The 23,536-nt window shown below is 44.6% G+C and overlaps 1 protein-coding gene across 1 annotated transcript in view; it reads left to right on the forward strand.

Annotated features, from left to right (window-relative positions):
- Positions 1–2,637: 2,637 nt before the first annotated feature.
- The window catches only part of axin1 (axin 1), a 368,189-nt gene continuing 347,290 nt past the window's right edge, over positions 2,638–23,536 (forward strand). The window contains exon 1 of the mRNA XM_072481665.1: positions 2,638–2,659. The gene's annotated coding sequence lies outside the window, so the exon portion shown is untranslated. The remainder of the gene's footprint in view (positions 2,660–23,536) is intronic.

The raw sequence follows: 23,536 nt of genomic DNA on the forward strand, positions 1-23,536 counted from the left end.
AGCCTTACATAAGCCTCCTTTTTCCTCTTAACAAGACATTCAACCTCTCTTGTCAACCATTGTTCCCTCACTCAACCACCTCTTCCCTGCCTGACAGGGACATACATATCAAGGACACGTAGTACCTGTTCCTTGAACAAGTTCCACATTCCACTTGTGTCCTTCCCTGACAGCCTATGTTCCCAACTTATGCACTTCAATTCTTGTCTGACAACATCGTATTTACTCTTTCCCCAATTGTAAACCTTGCCCTGTTGCACGCATCTATCCCTCTCCATTACTAAAGTGAAAGTCACAGAATTGTGGTCACTATCTCCAAAATGCTCTCCCACTAACAAATCTATCACTTGCCCTGGTTCATTACCAAGTACTAAATCCAATATTGCCCCTCCTCTGGTCGGACAATCTACATACTGTGTTAGAAAAGCTTCCTGGACACACTGCACAAACACCACCCCATCCAAACTATTTGATCTAAAGAGTTTCCACTCAATGTTTGGGAAGTTAAAGTCACCCATGACTACTACCCTGGGACTTCTGCACCTTTCCAAAATCTGGGGCGAGATTCTCCGACCCCCCCGCTGGTTGCCGAATTCTCCGGCACGGGATATTCAGCGGGGGCGGGAAACGCGCCGCGCCGGTTGGTGGGCCCCTCCCCGCGATTCTCCGGCCTGGATGGGCCGAAGTCCCGCTGCTAAAATGCCTGTCCCGCTGTCGTAGATTAAACCACCTACCTTACCGGCGGGACAAGGCGGCACGGGCGGGCTCCGGGGTCCTGGGGGGGCGTGGGGCAATCTGGCCCCGGGGGGTGCCCCCACGGTGGCCTGGCCCGCGATCGGGGCCCACCGATCCACGGGCGGGCCTGTGCCGTGGGGGCACTCTTTTCCTTCCGCCTTCGCCACGGTCTCCACCATGGCAGAGGCGGAAGAGACTCCCTCCACTGCGCATGCGCCGGAATGTCGTCAGCGGCCGCTAACGCTCCCGCGCATGCGCCGCCCAGAGATGTCATTTCCGCGCCTGCTGGCAGGGCACCAAAGGCCTTTTCCGCCAGCTGGCGGGGCGGAAATTCTTCCGGCGCGGGCCTAGCCCCTTAAGGTTGGGGCTCGGCCCCCCCAAGATGTGGAGCATTCGGCACCTTTGGGGCGGCGCGATGCCTGACTGATTTGCGCCGTTTTGGGCGCCAGTCGGCGGACATCGCGCCGATACCGGAGAATTTTGGCCCTGTTTCCCAACCTGTTCCTCCACATCTCTGCTACTATTGGGGGGCCTATAGAAAACTCCTAACAAGGTGGCTGCTCCTTTCCTATTTCTGACTTCAACCCATACTACCTCAGTAGGCTGATACTCCTCGAACTGCCTTTCTGCAGCTGTTATACTATCTCTAATTAACAAAGTCACCCCCCCCACCTCTTTTACCACCCTCCCTAATCTTCTTGAAACATCTATAACCAGGGACCTCCAACAACCATGTCTGCCCCTCTTCTATCCAAGTTTCCGTGATGGCCACCACATCGTAGTCCCAAGTACCGATCCATGCCTTAAGTTCACCCACCTTATTCCTGATGCTTCTTGCGTTGAAGTATACACGCTTCAACCCATCTCCGTGCCTGCACGTATTCTCCTTTGTCAGTGTTGCCTTCCCCACTGCCTCATTACACGCTTTGGCGCCCTGAATATCGGCTACCTTAATTGCTGGACTACAAATCCAGTTCCCATTCCCCAGCCAAATTAGTTTAAACCCTCCCGAAGAGTACTAGAAAACCTCCCTCCCGGGATATTGGTGCCCCTCTGGTTCAGATGCAACCCATCCTGCTTGTACAGGTCCCACCTTCCCCAGAATGTGCTCCAATTATCCAAATACCTGAAGCCCTCCCTCCTACACCATTCCTGCAGCCACGTGTTCAGCTGCACTCTCTCCCTATTCCTAGCCTCGCTATCGCGTGGCACCGGCAACAAAGCAGAGATGACAACTCTGTCTGTCCTGGCTTTTAACTTCCAGCCTAACTCCCTAAACTCGTTTATTACCCCCACACTCCTTTTCCTACCTACGTCGTTGGTACCAATGTGCACCACGACTTCTGGCTGCTCCCCCTCCCCCTTAAGGATCCTGAAGACACGATCCGAGACATCCCTGGCACCCGGGAGGCAACATACCTTCCGGGAGTCTCGCTCGCGACCACAGAATCTCCTGTCTATTCCCCTAACCATTGAATCTCCTCCAACTATTGCTTTTCCATTCTCCCCCCTTCCCTTCTGAGCCCCAGAGCCAGACTCCGTGCCAGAGACCTGGCCGCTAGGGCCTTCCCCCAGTAGGTCATCCTCCCCAACAGCATCCAAAACTGTATACTTGTTTTGAAGGGGAACGGCCACGAGGGATCCCTGCACTGTCTGCCTGTTTGTTTCATATGTGTTTTGTTCAGTTCCACCTATTTGATTATGAATGGACTTCACTGGATGTGTATCCAGCTCTACAACAAGAAATGATCCTTCATTGTGTGAATTACTGACACCACAACCTCTCTAACTGTTGCAGCTGGTCAACACAACAACCGTGTGCATTTACCTGGATATCTCGAACAGGCAGCATGTGGTTAACGTCAAGATCAAATTGGATATGTTCCCACGCCCAGCGCAGGAACCAATTAATAGCAACTCTCAGGTAAGAGGGAGATTTAGTTCCACAAATCATTTGCAGTCTCCAGTTAAAATGGTTTTGAAATGAATTGGTGTTTAAAGGCAGTGATTAAAGAGGATTACTGTCTGTTAAGTATTGTTTGGTGACTGGAGTTCTCGTTGACATTTACACACTGGAATTCTGATGAGGAAATGTTTGAAGGAAGTGTGGATCTCACATTCAGCTCACCTTTTCATTGTAAGAATGAGGGCAGCGTTGGCATTAACCCTGATTGCTCTCTTTGTGAATAACTCCAACCTCCCTGTGTAGTGTCACTAAGTGTGTGTTCGAATTACATGTCAATGAAAGAGCAGGGCAGTTGCCTCTTGGATCACTATCTTGTTAGCTCTGCCATAAAGGACTGGGTATGGGGTAATAGAAGTAGCAAAGAGCCAATTCTCTGCTTATATCAGACTTCAAGTATAAACGGCCAACACTGAAAACACTTGGCAGGTCAGGCAGCTTTGGTGAAGAGAGCTGGACCGAGTTAACAGGCTAGATTTCTGAGGAGGCTGCAGGAAGCTCAAGTTTGCAACCTTGCTGATCTGGCAGACCCGTCTCCTTAATAATGGTCCCCGCCTGCTATGTTTTTGCTCCAGGATGGAGTTGGGCCTCCAAGGCTGCAATGGAAGTGGACGAGTGGTGAGGCCAGCAGGCTAGAATGTCTGTCTCTGTTTACCGAGACATTGGTCCAGTCTTAATGATGAATGTCAAGTCCTCAAGCCCTCATTACTCCCTCATACCCAAGATCCTCCCTTCATGCCCCTCATGTACGCAGAATAATACTTTTCACTGTACCTCGGTAAACATGCCAGTAAATAGAAATCTAAAATGTATTCTCTGTAACCACTTACCTAATCTCCACTATGGGCAGATCTCAGGAGCCAAGTCTTTAAAATGGAGTTGAGAAAAAAACTTTTAATAACCTAATGCTCTCACGCAAGCACGCTTACTACTAAAAATTCCTCTCATTCATAAAACTCCATGCAAAAATGTGAATCCCCTCAAGTAGGTAATCTGTTGTAAAAACAAATATCTATTGCACTGGCCACATCAAAGACAGATAATCCTTTAATCATCTCTTCAAACTGTCAATCAAAATGTAAACACAGCTCCCAGCTGAGGTAAATGGTTCCGGACTATTTGAAACTCAGCCAAGCATCCATAATTGACTCAGCTGTAATACCAAACCTTGGGGGTCTATTGGAATTGAAAAAAAACAGGGGGCTAATGGCTTTCCCTAAGCTACATCAGTTGGCTAATCAATCAATGCACTCCAACTGTAGGTGTCTGTTTTCTACTCTAAATGAAAACTGCAAACTGTTTCTCACTGGTAAAGGGCTGGGGACTCAAACACCTCAGATTAAGATACTTAAACAGACCCTTCACAAGCATTCCTACAGTTAAAGCGATCGGATCAACAAAAGGTGTGTCAACAAAAAAAGAGTTCAGATTTCCAACCCTTTCCTCCTGTCGGTAAAAATGGGATCTGTCAAAAATGGAGGCGGGATGTCCGCATCTGGATCCTACCCACCATTTTTAAATATCTCCCAAGTTGCCCTGACTTGGCAAAAATGCAGGCCAACATTTCAGGTTGATGACCTTTAATCTTCCAGTTCTGATGGGCAACTTTCAGTTTGAAACAATAATGTTTCTCTCTCCAGAGGTGTTGCCTGACCTACTGACTATTTACAGCGTTCCTCTGTTTTGTTTCAGATTTCCACAATCGGGAAAGTATTTTGCTTTTATATCCGGGTTGTGTTTTGGTGAGAAAATGAAATGCGATAAATGTTACACAGGCTTCAATGTGAATATTTGCAACACAGTTTTTAATGATTGCGGATTGACTTTGTATGAAGAATAGCTCATTTTCTAACAATGTTAACATTGTGTAACAGATCATGTCATCACAAGATTATTTGTCTCTGTGGTGAACACCACTAGTGGTAAATTATATGCATTACGGCACTGCCCGTATATTAGAGGTACGATGGTAAATCCCTGCCTGCTGGCTCCGCCCAGTAGGCGGTGTATAAAAGTGTGTGCTCTCCTGTGCTGCAGCCATTCTGGTTCCAGCTACAGGAGGCACAACATCTTGTTCAATAAAGACTCGATTGTTCCACCACTCTCGTCTCGTGGTAATTGACGGTACATCAGTCTGTAGACCTATTTGTCAGTCATGGACTTGATCAGGTAACACTGTTCCTTTTAGCACAATTAGACAGAACCTAAAGGATCTTAAATTATGCCTTTAATGATGAGAAGTATAGATCTGCCAAATTGAGAAAATTCCTAGGATGCCAGAAAATGATAGATGTGATTATGTTTAAAATATCTAATCCAATGATGTACCCTCACACTGCAATGCATTGTTTATGAATTCCATGTCTTCCAAACATATCAGCAACCGCATGCTTTAAAATAACACCTTGATTATTACTGAAAAAAAGAGACATGTTGAATCTTTTCATCATGCGTTATTCCTGATGAGTGCAAGCCAAAAAACTTTGACATGTCTCTTTTTTTCTCTCGCAAGACTCGCGTTCTGTACTACAAACGACTATTTGAGCACCTTGGCCAGAACATTCCAGCCGCTCACATCAGAGGGGTCTTTCGGTCTCTCCAATGGTGCATCCCCCTCTCCCGCCACCGTGGGCTTCATGGCAGCGAGGGATGCATTCAACGGGAAACCCCATTGGCAAAGGTGGTACCAGAAGATCCCGCCACCAGCTAATGGTGGGCTCCTCTGCCAGTGGAAAATATGCAGTAGGTTGCTCAGAAAACCCTGGCCATTGAGTGTGGGGAAAATCTCAGTGTGCTTAACAAGAGGGGCTGGTTTAGCCCAGTGGGCTAAACAGCTGGCTTGTAATGCAGAGCAAGGTCAGTAGCACGGGTTCAATTCCTGTACCGGCCACCCCGAACAGGCATCGGAATGTGCAACAAGGGGCTTTTCACAGTAACTTCATTGAAGCCTACTGGTGACAATAAGCGATTATTATTATTATTATTATTATTAAGAGTAATATCAGACAAAATTTGACATTGAGCCACATAAAGGGGCAGCTAATCTGAAGCTTGGTGATAAACATAGGGTGGGACTATCAGGCTCCATCTGCTGCCTGAGTCGCCCAATCCCACCGAAAATCATTCGACTTTTGTCTGATTTTCTGCATCGCTTGGGATGGGCCCACCCACGGCAGGGCCAGAATCCTATAGCTATAGTTTTAAGGAGTGTCCTAAAGGAGGAGAGAGAGATGTTTAGGGAGGGAATTCTAGTGCTTAGGGCCTAACCATGGCCCCTGACGATGGAGTGATGGCAAACAGGAATGCGCTGGAGGCCAGAAGTATCTTCCCAAAATGTTGCATTTCAAGACAATTGTTGAAAGTACTGGAAACGTCAACCATTATCGTGGAGCTTAAGGGGGAGCAGTATAGGATGATATGGCAAGGTGTGGCATTCTGGCACCAATCAAAGCAGAGTTTCCTGTTGGGAAGGGAGGACAGGGCACCACTGGAATTGTAGCACAGTTCCATGGAGAATTGAGCTCCTCCAAATCTCCAGCCTAATCATAGATACCAAAATGCACAAAGATGGTGAGGAGAGAGCACTGAAGCAGTCAGGCCAGACAGCTTCAACGGTAATGTTTTGCTGAATGATGATGCAGTTTAGCAGTGGAAGCAGTGCTTAAAATGGGCGTCCACATTATTAGAAATCAGAATCGAAAATGTCTCCTGTCCTAGTTCATTGGAGAAATTAAAGATATTTGGAGTGTTAAAGAGCATGGTACAATATGCATCTTTTATCCAGCTTGCCTTCTCACACTCCTAGATTTCTTTTGGCACGTGCATATCTTTAAAGGAAGCAATAATTTACCTGGTCCTAACTTTACATGCTGCAAAAATCAGACGAACCTGACAAAACATAGTGGACGAAGCTTGGAGGCAATAATGTAAAATGGAGGAGGGGGGGGGGGGGGGGGGGGGGGCAGCAAATCTGCAGCCCGTTTTATATCTCTCACCAGCTTTTGCCTTTGACTGACTGATGCACAATGAACCTGGTATTACCACACTGACTTCAATGAAAATTGAATCCAGGAGATGTGTAATATGGGCTGGCTGTGCCTCACGTTGCACTGGTGACTAACTATCTCCACTCCTGTTGTGTACTATATTGATTCGATAGCTCCACTTGGCGAGCTTTCCTGTGGAAAGTTACACGGAAATGTTCCCTATTGCGACGTTTGATGGGAGTTCAGTCGATATTGCCGAGATTTTGCTTTAAGATTTAAAGGTGCGACGCGGTACCTCGACGGTCCCACTCAAACATTTGGCGAACAACAATAACATTTTGAAGGCTTCAGATAGGCATCTTCCAGAGTCAAACGAGACTCTCCCCACCACCACTGCACTGCCATCAATAATAGAAGACAGCTGCTCCACTTCGAATACAAAGGGGCTTGGCAGGAATTGAAACAGAACATTATGCTTTTGTAGCCTTAAACAATTGGCAACCTGGCTTCCTGCTATTTAAATATTAATGTTTGCTCAGCATACTTTATTTCAAAAGATTGTTTTTTTTCAACAATATTACCATATCCGAGTCTTGCCATGCAGACCCAGAGCAGGAATTTTAACAAACTGCGGGAGGCACCAGGAGGGGGAGGGGAGGGGGGGGGGACGGGGGGGACAAAACAAGATGCAAACCAAGGCTCTGTAAACTCATTTGCAAAGAATTGTATTTGTACAGATGCCACGCAACAATAATGCCCTCCTCCCCCTCCCCATCCCCCGCTTTCTATTGGGGTTAGCTCAGGAAGGAATCAGCCTCCAGGTACAAAGTCTGACTGAATGCACTTCCTGGGGCCCATTTTGAGCGACCCACACTTGACCGGATGAAATAGCCTCAAAACGGGGTGGGTAGCTTTAATAAGGATGGGGGAGTCCAAACGGAGTAAAAATAAGAACAAAGTTTGATTTATAAACAGTATATTTACGTTCCCTGTACCTGGTATTTCCTAGGTATTTGCCCTACTGGCCGACCTTCTCTACTTTTGGTAATTGAAATATCCCACCCCTAGCGGGGGAGCCCATGGCCCTGCAAGCATTCCCAACCCGTAGGCCCCATGCGGGATATTGCAGTAACCTCACTGCCCCATTAAAGCTGGCAATCTAGCTGGTGCCATTTTTAAAAAGGCCCAGCCTCCGGCAGGAAGGGCTGGAAAATACACAAACGTGTCCCTCTGGTTATGCTCTGAACTCTGAGCTTAGATGGGCTGTTCCCTGATATTTTATGTACCCTTCCTTTGTGAGTCAGGCTGGTTTAACACACTGGGCTAAATCGCTGGCTTTTAAAGCAGACCAAGCAGGCTAGCAGCACGGTTCAATTCCCGCACCGGCCTCCCCGAACAGGTGCCGGAATGTGGCGACTAGGAGCTTTTCACAGTAACTTCATTGAAGCCTACTTGTGGCAATAAGTGATTTTCATTTTTCATATCACATGGAGCCCAGAATGTACATTGAAGTGAGTTCCTTCTCACCCACCCTCCAGACTTGATATAATGGCTGCCGAAATGCTTCAACTCTGAAGTAGTTAACATTACAAAAGAAGCAGGATGATCTCGACAATCCCAAACAGTTAAGCGGTACTGCATTCTTCTGGCAAACACCCTGATGTGGGTTTGCCGGCAGTGTGAGACATAATGACAAAATATATCCAAACATCATGTGATTTTGTTTTTATGGGCTATGAATCATCAAACTATACATAATAAAAGAATATTACAATAAGTAATAATAACAGTGCCAGGATCCCAGGTTCGGATCACTGTCTGTGCGGAGTCTGCACGTTCTGTGTCTGCGTGGGTTTCCTCCGGGCGCTCCGGTTTCCCCCCACAAGTCCCGAAAGACGTGCTTGTTAGGTGAATTGGACATTCTGAATTCTCCCTCTGTGTACCCGAACAGGCGCCGGAGTGTGGCGACTAGGGGCTTTTCACAGTGGCTTCATTGCAGTGTTAATGTAAACCTACACGTGACAATAAAGATGCATATTAATATTATTATTATAAGTAAGTAAAGGACTGCCTATTTCTTAAAATGAAAGGGTACTTGCAAATGCAGTTCCTGAAGTATTTTCAATGCTCAGTATTCTTCTGCAAAAAATAAAATGGAAGCACTTTCATAAAAATTCCACGGATTTTTGTTAAATTCAACACATTGGAGAACATAATATTTATATTAATAGAGCAGATGCTGTGTGGCCTTGAAGTGCACTTGCTAATGTTGTATGAACAGGAATGGCAGCCAGTCTATTGCAGCAATGTTCACAAAATGTCCTATTCGTAATATTAATGGACTTAGAAGTAACGGAATTAAAAACAGAAAATAACCAGCAGTTCATGCAGCATCTATGGAGGAGGAACTAATTTAATGGGAGGGATTTTCCACCCCCCCCCCCACTTCCTCCCCTCTCTGCGGGCTTTCCGGCAGCAGAGGCAGGCAGCCATTGACTGCCAGCGGGGTCTTCTGGTCCCGCGGATGTCAATGGCATTTTGTTGTGTTCGCTGGTCATGCCGCCGGGGAACCGCCCCGGTGGGACCGGAACATCTCCCCAGCAGGATGCAACAGAATTTTTAGCCCAATTCTTCTCGTCCTTCATGAGAGGGTCAACTCCGTTTCTCGTTTGGTAAGAATGCCAGACCAGGTCCCCACTGTGGCTAACCTACTGGACCAGAACCATAACTTTTTTTTGTATTTTTAAGACTGTACAGGAAGTCCGATTCGATCCAGGAGTGATTGCATGAGAAATAGGGCTTGGTTATTTTTACAAACAAAATTTTAATATAACAAGAGAAATACAATATTTAAACTTTTAAACTTCAAACTAAACAAGAACAGATTACATGTATCTCTTAACCCTAATACATGATATCCCATCAAACAGCACGTAAAATGAACATACAGCTCTCGACTCCACTTACACAGGTAGGCAAAAATGATACTTGCATTACAGAACATATTCCTGCTAGTAGTGAGACTCTTTCAGATGCTGCCTGAAAGCCTGTTTCTCTGGTAGTCTTTTCATGGCCTCTCCCGATCGTTCTTCAAATCCTTCTGCTCTCCATTTGTTCAAACAGGATTCCGGGCTCCACCCAGCACCTCAAAGATGATTCCATCCAGATATGTCCAAATGTGACCTCATCATCGCTATCTGGACTTTTGATTACCCATTCCCGTATACACAAAAGAACAGGTCCATACTATGAATATCTAACTCACCTCCAAATTATAGAGGAACAAGGCCATCAAATTCCATAATGGGCTCATGGCTGGTCAGACAAGAATGTCCCAGAGGACAATGGATCGTGAGTGAATCACTCTGGATGAACAGGGGTATCCTATTCATTTCCATCAAAGAGTTTAAGTTTGAATGGGACAGTGTAATGCAGGCCAGGTGTGGGCGTATACCTCTGACTCAGTGCTGTTAATCCCTAAATTTCCCACTACATTTAATTTCCTAACATCTCCCAGCCATCGCACTTTCCACAAAATACATTTTTGAAATGGTGCTACCCTGTGAATGAATGAAAGGTGGCTATTTAGTGCTTCCGTACATGAGATGCATTACAATTTAAGAACCCAACAGTCAAACCTTAAAAGTTTTCATAAATATGAGGATTGTCTTCACAGAAGGAGAGATGTGTGTTCAGTTTCATCGCAAGTTAATTGCAACATTGGAAGAATATTTATATATCATTGCATCAAAGATGCAAAATTAACTCTTTCACATCATTTCACTTTTAGGCTGCACGATCTAATTCAGTGTCAGACCTGAACTGCCTGGTTTACAGATGCTTGCAATAAAACTTACCCTTTTCCCCAGAGTAGCTGGTATCTTGCGCAGTTTGGAATGATCCAACAGTGATAAGGCGAAGTGGAAACTCAATGAAATTAGATGACAGCTTGATGGGCACAAATCCATTGATTCCTGTTAGATTATGGTTTTATGGGCATTTGTTCATTGACTCGTGTTAGATTGGAGTTTGATGGACACTGGTCCACTGACTGACATTACAATACAGTTTAATGGGCACCAGTCCGTTGGCTAATAGTTTGAGCACTAGCCTACTGATTAAGTTTCCATCGAACCGAGCACCTTTGCAGTGCATCACTGAATTATTTATCTCACACATTTGAGTGTGGACAGTCGATGTTCAAAGATGGGAGGATTGCAATTGAGCCACTTCTATGAATGCCTAATATTTGCATGTGCATGCTTTGAAACACAGAGCACCAGCATGTTCAGGGATAGGAACTTTGACTGGCTATTCCATAGTTTCTCTCAGAGCCACGATTGCTAACTCCAGAAGCCCAACTTCCACCCCCGTTGAGATCAGCGCTGGTGGATCCAAATAGTTTTGTCCCAAGCCTAAAACAAAAATCGGCTTCCAGAATTAAACCTGCTCAATTGAAAGGAGTTCTCTGCCTCTGAGACAAATGTTTGTCTGTCTCCTTAGCTAGTATTTCCCGGAACAGGTCGCTAAGTCTAGCGCCAGGGGCTTATAACTTGAAGAGCGCCACATCAAGCATGGCTGACCAGGAGTCTCTCCCACTCTTACCGTCAGCCACTGGCTAGTTGGAAAGATTTGCAGTTTGACATACACAACCTGATTGGCCGCCTTATGAATGCACCTTCCTTGGCCAACAAGTCTGGAGGTGGAACTCGAACCCAGAACTCAAAGGTAGGGACTACCCACTGCGCCACAAGACCGAAGGAAAATCAGGCAACCATAGCTTTATCGGTTTGTTATTGCTTGTTTTCTGATATGGTCCATGTAGAATGTATACCCCAAGAGGAGGATACACATAAGATAGGGATCTCTAAAGGGGGGACTGGCAAAAAAAACACATATTGATGCCCTGAGTTTAACTGTCTAATTCTACAGATTAAAAACAAGGAAACATTTGCAAATCTCTGCAGTACCTGAACTGTTCGTCCTTGATGAAAATCTTCCAAATGAATAATGAGCCCTGTGGTGTCTTTCAATCACCTTCACCATCTCATGCTGCAATGGAGGGAACTGAGGATTATAAGGTTAAAAAATGTATTCTGATCATTCTTTCCCTTGATCTATAAGGCTGCTCTAAAAGGCACATCGACGAATATTGTTCACAATGAGTCAGAATGACCCACTGACAGACACATCAATCATATTCGCTCTTTATAAAATAGGCCAATCTCCCAGAGAGCTGACAAGTAATTCACACGTCAGCTGGGAGAGTCTTAATCATGGTGACTCCCATGGGAAAATTGCAAAGGGTATAGATGGAAGTATGAGCATTTGACAGCCTAATGATGACTATTAATTATTTCTACCATCCTGCTGGACTTGACTTCTAACACGCATTGAGCAATCAGTGTAAAGAAAGGGCAAGCACCTTGTCTGATGCAGTATCTACATGTTAGCCAGGGTGGAAGGATCCTGCCACTCTTTTAATTTTGCATGTGAAATTACAGAGATAACAACAGCTTCCCTCGATCTGGAAATCACTGGAAACTAATTCTACAAGGCATTCAAATATGTATCAAACATTTTTAACATTTGAAAATGGCCGACTTTTGATTGAGAACACAGAATTCAGCTTTTTAATATTAAATGAGTTTTAAAATCTGGTTTAATGTCTCCAGCCACATTTTATCATTTGTAGATGTATTGCGAAAAGTAGAAAAACTGCGTATGACAAAGAGACGTTTTGAATTTTACATGCACAAGGGACGAAATGGTGAAAAAATAGCAATCAGACACATCATTCCGTTTATTCACTTAGATTTCGAGATACATTCTCCAGTTGTCTAACCACACCCATGCCCAGCTAATATCACTCAAGTCGCCTGAGATTTATCAGCGCTGCTACTTGCTATCTGGCTTTTTGTGCCCACCATGTGGCACAGTGGCACAGTGATTAGCACTGCTGCCTCACCGTGCCAGGGATGGTCGATAGCTTTAAGTCCCTGGGGGTCACCATCACCAACAGTCTGTCCTGGTCCACTCGCGTTGATGCAACAGTCAAGAAAGCCCAACAACGTCTCTACTTCCTACGGAAGCTAAAGAAATTTGGCATGTCTGCATCAACTCTCACAAACTTCTACAGATGTGCGATAGAGAGCATCCTATCCGGCTGAATCACAGCCTGGTATGGCAACTGCTCGGCCCAAGATCGCAAGAAACTGCAGTGTGGTGAACTTAGCCCAACGCACCACACAAGATTGCCATCCCCACATTGATTCTGTATACACCTCCCACTGCCTCAGGAAGGCAGACAGCATTATCAGAGACCCCTCCCACCCAGGCATTGCCTTCTTCCAGACCCTTCCATCAGGCAGAAGATACAGAAGTCTGAAGACTCGCACATCCAGACATAGGAACAGCTTCTTCCCCACAGCTACAAGACTCCTCAACGACTCCCCCTCGGACTGATCTGTTCCCTGTAAGAACACTATTCGCGACGCCCTATGCTGCTCTTGCTCATGTATTTGCTTTGTTTGGCCCCTTGTTCCGCATTATAATCAATCACTGTTTGTTGATGTACCATTTGTCAATGTTCTCTGTTGATTATTCTTTTGTCTACAATGTACGTAATGTGTACGTTCCCTTGGCCGCAGAAAAATACTTTTCACTGTACTTTGGTACATGTGACAATAAAACAAGTCAAAATCAAATCAAATCAGTCCAAAGATGTGCAGGTTAGATGGATTGGCCATGCTAAATTGTCCCTTAATGTCCAAAATGTTAGATGGGGTTGCTAGGTTATGGGGATGGGGTGGGGGGGGGGGGGGCGTAAGCCAAGATGGGATGTTCTTTCGGAATGTCGGTGCAGACTCGATGGGCTGAATGGCCTCCTTCTGCACTGTAGGGATTCTATGCCTATCTGAGAGTCCCTGGGGTTTTATTCACCTTGCCTCGCTACCGGCTGAAATTAAAGGATGTTAAAGCATACAGAGGTATAAAATTGAAACCCGCGTTACAAAATACTCCAACTGAAGCAAATCAATATTTTTTCAATAGGGTTGGTTTTTGTTGTTGCTTAAAATCTTACATTCCATTAATTTTCAGTTCAAGCACCAGTTCACATTAAGGCCTATAAAACTGCAATAGTAATTGGCTAAGGATTCTTAATGAGTGGTGATATAATGCTGCCATTTTTACTTCAACCCTGATTGAATTTTTTTTAAACTTTAATTGCTTTCAATTAATTTCCTCTCATTTATTCAAATTTTATTGCCATTTTCTTTCATGGGAAAGGGGCATTGCAGGCAAGGTCAGCATTTGCTGCCCATCCCTAATTGCCCTCGAACGGAGTGGCATTTTAAGAGTCAACCACATTGCTGTGTGTCTGGAGTCACATGTAGGCCAGACCAGGCAAGGATGGCAGATTTCCTTCCCCGAAGGACATCAGTGAACCAGATGGGTTTTTACGACAATCAACAATGGTCGTCGTTAGATATTTAATTCCAGATTTGTATTGAATTCAAATTTCACCATTTGCTGTGGCAGGATTTGAACCCAGGTCCCCAGAGAATTGCCCTGGATGTCTGGATTACTAGTCCAATGACAATACCACTAGGCCACCGCATCCCACAACCTGTTGGAAGTTGGACTTTGGTCACCAATGTGGGTAGCTTGAGTCAGGAAATTTCTCAACTCACTAGGCCTTCCTTGGTCAAAGAAATCCTGATTTTCATTCTGTGGGGGAGGGGGTTTCAGGATGCCCGCAAATCCCGGAAGCGGAGAGCAGTTGGTCATGAAGGCAGATGGGTGCCATGATGGGCTGCTTAGAAGGTCCAGCTTGGTCCTCTTGGACCTCATACCAGTTGTTTTAGAATATTTTAGGCCTTATGACTCTCTCCCCTCACAGCCCCCCCCCCCAACAGCCGTCCCCCTCAATGGCCCCTCATGTCCTCCAGTCCGACTCCATAACCACTCACCAAGTATCCACAATGGGTAGACCTCCGGAGTCATGTAGAGATGAAATAAAATAAACTTCGGAAAATATAATACAGCTCTCACTATACAAACTTGATATTGAAAAACTCCCATTCATGAAAGCATCAAAGCTTTTAAATCTTAAGGTGTAAAAACAAATTCTGTTCATACCCCTATCTTTAATAGTCCCTTTATTCTGCCAATCAAACTGTGAACTGAGAACACCCTGCTGAGATAATTTTAGCATTCAGCCAAGCATTCAAAATGAATATCTCTTAGGGAACTGTGAACAATGAACACTATTGAAACTTATCAAACAAAAGCTACACCAACTGGCCTGTCAGTCAAACCACTCCAATAGAGGTTTTTCTTAACAATCACTGACAGTTGTAGCCAGGGTTTTTACAGTTAAGAGAATGGGGAATTTTATAAAACTTCAGATCATGAGAGTTAAAGAACCCTTATTCTCCCTTCAGAAATGTTTACATCTATTCCTCAAATTTGTGACTTCCACACCGTATGATAAGGCCCTTGCAACAGCCAAAATGGGGTCTGTTTGAACTCAGCATTGAGTTTGAATGGCCCTGCTGAGTTTGGGTTTCCTTCCTGGTGTGAATTGCATCATGCCTCCTTTCCCAAACAAGCAAAAGTTAGATCTGTCAGAAATGGGGACGGGAGCTTTGCATTTAGATTCCACTTTCCATTTTTAAAAGTCTGCAGAGTCTTCCCAACTCCGCAAAGTCTGGTCCTTATGTTTCTGATTTTTATAATTATGTGTTATAGCCCCCACGAGAGCCATGGGGACAACCCGATTGATCTCCCGGTGGATCATGGCGTATGATCTCCCCCGCTGAGGGGCAGAGGCCCAATAGGGAACTCGTTAATGCCCCAAGATAAAAGCCGGCCTAGGAAGGAGTCGGCATCTCAGGGTGATCCCCGCTGGGACTTGGACTGTTGTTCTATTTCCTAGCTGTGAGTAGTAAATAAACTACTTTTGACTTACATTTCCAGGGCTCCTCATTGACTACAATATTATGGAATAACGATAACACCAAAAATGAATGCATTAAGTAATAATTCTGATTACCATGGCTGTACATCTACAAAGTAAATGATCCTACAACTGTGACTGCCTTCTAATCAGTCATGCACAAAAAACAAAACTCCAACATTTAGATAGCAGCACATATGTTTGCAGATATTCAATAATAGGTCAGTCACTATTGCCCCACTTGGCTGTGCCTTCAGCTGCCAAGATCATCTGCCCTGGAATTGCCTTCTCAAATCTCTCATTCCACCTTTCAAAACCTACCCCCTTGGCCAAGACCTTGGTTAACTGTTCTAATATCTCCTTCATTGCCTCCAGTTGCCATCTAGAAATGTAGTTTACATCCAATCAAATACTTTTGAAGTGTAACATATTCAAAGCACAGTTAATCTGTGCACAACAAGACACCACCAGCAGCAAGGTGGTAATGATTAAACCAGATCGACTGTATTTTTGTGATGTTGTTCAAGGGGTAACTATTGGCCTTGTGTTAATTTCAAATGCTAATATATGTTGGAGGCATAATATAGCAGTGTGTCTTTTACCTTCAGCAAGTTTGTTCTGTATACAGTTCAGCAGGGATACAACCTCCTTATGGTTCCTCCACCCCAACTGTTCTAGCTGGACTACTTATATTCTTTTGGAGGTTGTGCCAACAACCATCACCTGTCTTTAATAAGGCATTTAGCTTAACAATGTAATTGCCAAAGCATGTGCTTGTTGATACATTGACACATTGACACCCTGCTCTTCTTCCAAATACTGCCGGGGCATCCCCGAGAGGGCAAATGGGGGCTCAGTTTAACATCTCGTCTGAAACGTGGCACCTCTGACAGTACAGTTCCCCCTCAGCACTGTGCTGGAGTATCAGCCTAGGTTTAATGCCCTAATCACCAGGGCGGATCTCAAAACCCCAAATTACAAGTGCTGCCATGGCTGACACACTTGAACATGCCTTATGCTAAAGCATGCTGAAATGATGGTTAGCACCGAAATAAGGCCAGATTTCTATTTTTGCCAGAACCGGTTAGCTTTCTGTTGATCGGTTGATTTAAGGAAACTAGTCGACAAGATTTACTCTTGAGGTGAATAGAGAATAAATTCATAGTGAAATGGAACTTGCTGTATATGCAGAAGAAGCACAAGAGGCGTAATGAAAATATGATCATTATCCTGCTCCTCAGCTGCAGTTTAAGGGCCTCCCAATGACTCTTCATTCCCTTTATGTCTCTTGCTCACTGAATTCGCATTGTCTTTTTTGGCTGTAGTGAATAAATAATATTTTACCGTCTGTTCAGCTTCATTTCCATTGCAAGGCATTTCTTGCTGAACTAAAATAATTACCTTCCCTGCTAATCTTTTCCTAAAGCTATTGTCTGCAGTGATTGAATCTTAATGAAGATTCTCTCCTGCAGAACTACCACAAGCGGTAACTCAATTAACCCGAACTCTGTGTCGCTCCAGTGTTCTATAAATGGATGCATTGAATTCCTTCTGGTTTCAGTCTTGTTTACTAACGGTTGCACCATGTTGGCATTTCAACCTTTAACTGTCCAGTCATCTACCAAGGTGAGTCCTTTGTGGCCGGTTCGAGACTGTGGTTCAACTAATACAAGATTTGGAAATACGCCGCACTCAACAACTGTATTAAAATCAGAATCAAACCTGTAAGAAGATGAAGACGCTCTGGGATTTTCCATAACATTGTCTGTCAGAACACATCCCAAGATGTTTCACAGGAGGCAAAATTTGACTCCAGGTTACATAGATATATTGGGAAAGTGATTGAAAGATTGGTTAATGATGTAGGTTTTAAGGGGGTAACAAGAGAGGGAGAGATTTAAGACCATAAGACCACAAGACATAGGAGCGGAAGTAAGGCCATTCGGCCCATCGAGTCCACTCCACCATTCAGTCATGGCTGATTTCAACTCCATTTACCCGCTCTCTCTCCATAGCCCTTAATTCCTCGAGAAATCAAGAATTTATCAACTTCTGTCTGAAAAACACTCAACGTCCCGGCCTCCACCGCCCTCTGTGGCAATGAATTCCACAGACCCACCACTCTCTGGCTGAAGACATTTCTCCTCATCTCTGTTCTAAAGTGACTCCCTTTTATTCTAAGGCTGTGCCCCCGGGTCCTAGTCTCCCCTGCTAATGGAAACAACTTCCCTACGTCCACCCTATCTAAGCCATTCATTATCTTGTAAGTTTCTATTAGATCTCCCCTCAACCTCCTAAACTCTAATGAATATAATCCCAGGATCCTCAGATGTTCATCGTATGTTAGGCCTACCATTCCTGGGATCATCCGTGTGAATCTCCGCTGGACCCGCTCCAGTGCCAGTATGTCCTTCCTGAGGTGTGGGGCCCAAAATTGCTCACAGTTTTCTAAATGGGGCCTAACTAATGCTTTATAAAGCTTCAGAAGTACATCCCTGCTTTTATATTCCAAGCCTCTTGAGATAAATGACAACATTGCATTTGCTTTCTTAATTACGGACTCAACCTGCAAGTTTACCTTTAGAGAATCCTGGACTAGGACTCCCAAGTCCCTTTGCACTTCAGCATTATGAATTTTGTCACCGTTTTGAAAATAGTCCATGCCTCTATTCTTTTTTTCCAAAGTGCAAGACCTCGCACTTGCCCATGTTGAATTTCATCAGCCATTTCTTGGACCACTCTCCTAAACTGTCTAAATCTTTCTGCAGCCTCCCCACCTCCTCCATACTACCTGCCCCTCCACCTATCTTTGTATCATCGGCAAACTTAGCCAGAATGCCCCCAGTCCCGTCATCTATATCGTTAATATATAAAGAGAACAGCTGTGGTCCCAACACCGAACCCTGCGGGACACCACTCGTCACCGGTTGCCATTCCGAAAAAGAACCTTTTATCCCAACTCTCTGCCTTCTGCCTGACAGCCAATCGTCAATCCATGTTAGTACCTTGCCACGAATACCATGGGCCCTTATTTTACTCAGCAGTCTCCCGTGAGGCACCTAATCAAAGGCCTTTTGGAAGTCAAGATAGATAACATCCATTGGCTCTCCTTGGTCTAACCTATTTGTTATCCCTTCAAAGAAGTCTAACAGGTTTGTCAGGCATGACCTCCCCTTACTAAATCCATGCTGTCTTGTCCTAATCCGACCCTGCACTTCCAAGAATTTAGAAATCTCATCCTTAACAATGGATTCTAGAACCTTGCCAACAACGGAGGTAGGCTAATTGGCTAATTTAGAGAGTGAATTCTAGAGCTTAGGTCCCAGGCAACTGACAAGTTGAAAGTCTATCCCACCAGTGTCAAGTGTCAAACTTGGCTCAATTGATAGCAGTCTGATGCAGAGGGTGCCTTACTCCCCACCAAATCTGTGCTGTATCTCCCCCAGGACTGAAAACCTTTGGTTTCAAACTTTACTCCAGTAAGAGTCCTTCCTGTTATTTCCTTTGTTCCCATTTATTTTATTTTATTTGTTTGATCGATGGACCCATAGTCAGGATGTGCCTTTAAGTAGAAGACTCAAAGTTAAACAGCCTGCTTACTAGGACACTGTGCTCCCAGGTTTTGTATTTCGGACAGGAGAAACCAGGCTCCTCGGCACCAAGTGGATCCTAGGAACCAGGTTGTGGAAGGAGTCGGGTCGACCGGTTAACTGGCAACTGATGGCTTGGTCAGGGGCACTGTTCTGCCTGACAACTGTCAGTGATTGGTTCCTACATGATGCTTTCCGAGAGAACTTAGCAGAGGTGCTTTGACCTTGGAAGGAAAGGAACTTCTCTCTCTCTCTCTCTCTCTCTCTCTCTCTCCTGCTTGCTGAAGTGAAAGAACTGCTCTATTGTCTTGAAATAATGAGTGCCTGGTGCTGGAAACCTGAAATGATGCTGAGTCTGCAGAGAAAGTAGACAACCTTGCCAGAGAAAACCATCTCAAGCCTACAAGAAAGGAGTACCAAAACAAAAGCCTGTAGTGTTTTTCCTGGGTTGGTGGGATGTTCTCGTTCCCTTTGGCAATGGCAAGATGATGTACTTTATGTCAAATAATGAGTTGTAATCCAGTTAAAATTCTGAGTTGAACTGGGTTTTTTAAAGGCACAGATTCCTTCTCACCTGTCGCAGCAGAAATATCCTTACTGTAGCCAGTAGTTAACAGGCAAATTATTAGAGATGCGGTAGTGGAGGAAGAGTTTATGGTTAGGACCATGCTCAACAAGGCCCGTGACATTAGTGGGAGCAGAAGATGAAAGCTATTGGGTGGGATTCTCTCTTGGCTGACACTGAAATCGCAAAACGCGACTGGGCGGAGAATTGGTTCCAACGCTAAAATCGTGACAAGCGCCGATTTGACGCCAAATCACAATTCTCCATCACCTCGACAATGGCGTCAATGCGGTCCGGAACCGATGTACAGTTAACACCTTTTGCATATCATTAGCGGGCCTGACCCGGTATTCTCCGGGGCCTCCGCGATGCTCCGCCTCCAACGGGCCGAGTTCCCGATGGCGCGGTTCACTTGTGCTTTTAAAAATCGTGAAACCGGCGTGGCGGCTACTGAGGGAGAGAGACGGGGTACGGAAAGTGTCCAACATCGCCATTGTTTGCTGACCAGGGCCGGGTGGTGTCCAGGAGGTGGGCTGTGGGATCGGGGTGGACGGGCATGGAACATCATTGTCGCAACCGGCAAGGCAGCCATGCAGCTGCACACGCCATTGACAGCCCACAATGAACTTGAGCTGTTCCACTTTATTTCCAGTAAAAAGCACATTGATTGCGGCTAACTGCCTTGGTAACATTAAAGATATAGTTGCTTTCCGGAAAGCGTTTGAATCTGCTGGAACTAGATCGGAATTTCAGGAAAAGGACCAGTCCCATTCAAGTGAGAATACAGTGGGGCCACACCCTTGTAAAGGGGTTTTGGTTTACTTGGATTTTGTTGTTGAATTGGAACAGTTAAGGGAAATTCCTTATGTTATATACATAGATTATTGTAGCTGTGTGGTGTCTTTATGTTTGTAATTGATAAAAATTCTTGCTGTGTTTATATATATATATATATGTTCTTAGAATAAACCTTGTTTTGATTAAAGTGTCAGGAAGTCTGATGAGTCACACCTGATGGAAGGGCCTTGTGCTCATCCTAGTCAAATTCAACATAAAGGTTGTAGGTCAGGTGAACTTCATAATATACTTTGGAGTTTCTAAGCCCTGGCCCATAACAAGTGCAAAATCAGTCCTATTTGCTTTTGTCTTTAAAAGGACTTAGGGTCAAGAGGAGTCCATTGCACACGTACAAATGGCTTTCGCTGCTAATCACTGAACTGTACTTTTTGGAGAATCAAACTGGAACATCAACATCTTGTTATTGAGCTGTGATGAGTCACAAAATAATTCTAAGAAAAAAGATTTGCATTATTACAGTTCCTGTCACAACGTCAGGATGTCTCAAGGTGCTTTACAGCCAATAACATGCGTCCGCATTTATAATGTAGGGAAATGTAGCCACCAGTTTGAGTAGCCTTACCCAGGGATCTCAGGGAGACTAGCGAAGTTGCGATGGGAATGGTCAAGAAGTTGTATATAAGTGATGGTTAATGTAGAAAATGGAACTCCCTGTGGCAATGTGCCATCCCAGCTCACTATTTTGCAGCAAGGCCCCACAGTAATATAGTAAAGACTCCATCATTTGATTTTGTAATGTTAGTTTTGGGTCAATATTGGTCAGAACACCAGGAAGAACTCCGTTGTTCTTGGGAAACAGTGCGATGGGCTGGCACATTTGTTGGATTTTTGTTCTTCAGAGCTCATAGTTGTGGGAACAGACGGGCCTCAAAGTTCAGTCAAGAGACAACTTTAATGGGATTAAAGTCAGAACCAGTTTATTACATTTCCAGGTAAACTATAGCGGTAAACTCAGGCAGCGATTTACAATGTCAGGTTCTATACTTCCCGTTTTATGAAAGGGTGGAAAGCGCACCATGACTTCTCTTCTTGCAGCTTTTGGTCTTCCCTCGCTCGCCCTCATCTCTTCTCATGTTTTCTCGTTTTCTCTACCACGCAAACCTAATCGGGAATGTCTCTTTTTTCCAATTAACCCCCCTCCCCCACTCACCAATCTCCTTGAACACTGTGGTTGGCCATGTTTTTATTGACCAACCAGAAATCTTTCATGTGATCTTTGTTCAACCCCCTTATCTCAGGGCTTCAGGGTCTTGTCTCTTAGACATTCCAGTCTTACCTTTGCACTTGCACAAGCAGTTTCTCACAGTCCCCGACCTTTCAAGCTGCAGTAAGCTTTATACAACTTGTCATAAACTCCCAGAATCCCACTCGCTTGGCACCATTCCATACTGCACCCTATTTATAAGTTTTCACATTCTGCTAGTCTACAAAGAAGAGTATCTGCGAATAAAGTTGGAGATTAGCAATCAAAATATTCTTGTCAGCAGCCTAATAATGTTGCCATGATGTGGAGATGCCGGCGTTGGACTGGGGTGAGCACAGTAAGAAGTCTTACAACACCAGGTAAAAGTCCAACAGGTTTGTTTCAATGTCACTAGCTTTCGGAGCGCTGCTCCTTCCTCAGGTGAATGAAGAGGTATGTTCCAGAAACACATATATAGACAAATTCAAAGATGCCAAACAATGCTTGGAATGCGACCATTAGCAGGTGATTAAATCTTTCAATAATGTTGCAACGCCCCCGGTTAAGGGGAAGGTATCCTTATCAACCCCTCACTGTTGATTTCTGGATAACCTAGGTATTCCTAACCAGTGTATAGATTGGCACACCCCAGCAATGGGTCACATCACTCAATGGTATCCATCATCTTTTTGCAGATATGTTGTTAATTCTAACTTATCAGCACTTTGGCACTGTATACATAATTCAGGCAACAGACTATAAGATCATAAGAGATAGCAGGGTGCAGATAAATAAAATCAAATTCATTGTGCAGAAAGCTATAGGTTTCTATATCATCAATAAATCATGAACTCCTGCTCTCCCTTTATCTCTATCCAACTTCTGGATGGTTCTTTCTAGGTATTCGGGAAAGAACACTCCTGGCAGTTTCATTTTCCACACTAGCTATCCTTATTTACAACGTATCGGCGATACCCAACTCATGTTTCCCAGTGTCCCGGGAATAGCGCGATCTCTGGGTGAGATTATCCAATTAGTGTTGAATTGCAGTTTTGCCTTCTAGATGGCCCCCGTGAGAAGCATGTTTGGTCTGAGTGGATAATTAAATCCGGATCGTCACGGCGTTTTACTGTATTAGCAACCAGCGGGTTGAGCGGTGTCGTATTATGTACTCTGGGATAACACAGGCTGCAACTGGATGCAGTTTTAACCAAAAGATACTCCAGACCTTGAAGTTAGTTCAATCTGATTTATTGAACCAGTGGCACAGTTAGCACAGTTCTCTGTGAGTTCGACTCTCTGCTAACCTAAGTGTGGTTACTCTGTCTGACTGAACCAGACTGGCTCTTACCCATGTGCTGGAGGTGTGATACTGTAAATACACCCTGACTCACTCTGTAGGTGTTCATCAGTGGAAAGAGGCGGAGTGTGAGTGCCTCGTGCCTTTTATACTGAGATACAACCCCTGAGTATCCTGCCTGCTCATTGGTCATGTCTTGTTCTCTGTGTTCATTAGCTGCCTGTCTGTGCCTGTCTGTATATCATTACCTGCATGTCTGCATATCATGACATCTCCCCTTTTTTTTAATGTTTTGTTGGCACATGGGAACGGACTTACATGTGGTGGCATATATTAACATATTTACAAGAGGTGGCATATGTGAACGTATTTACATGTGAAGACAGTTGTCTAA

Source organism: Scyliorhinus torazame, chromosome 17 (genome assembly GCF_047496885.1).
Source record: "Scyliorhinus torazame isolate Kashiwa2021f chromosome 17, sScyTor2.1, whole genome shotgun sequence".
In the NCBI taxonomy this organism is placed as follows: domain Eukaryota; kingdom Metazoa; phylum Chordata; class Chondrichthyes; order Carcharhiniformes; family Scyliorhinidae; genus Scyliorhinus; species Scyliorhinus torazame.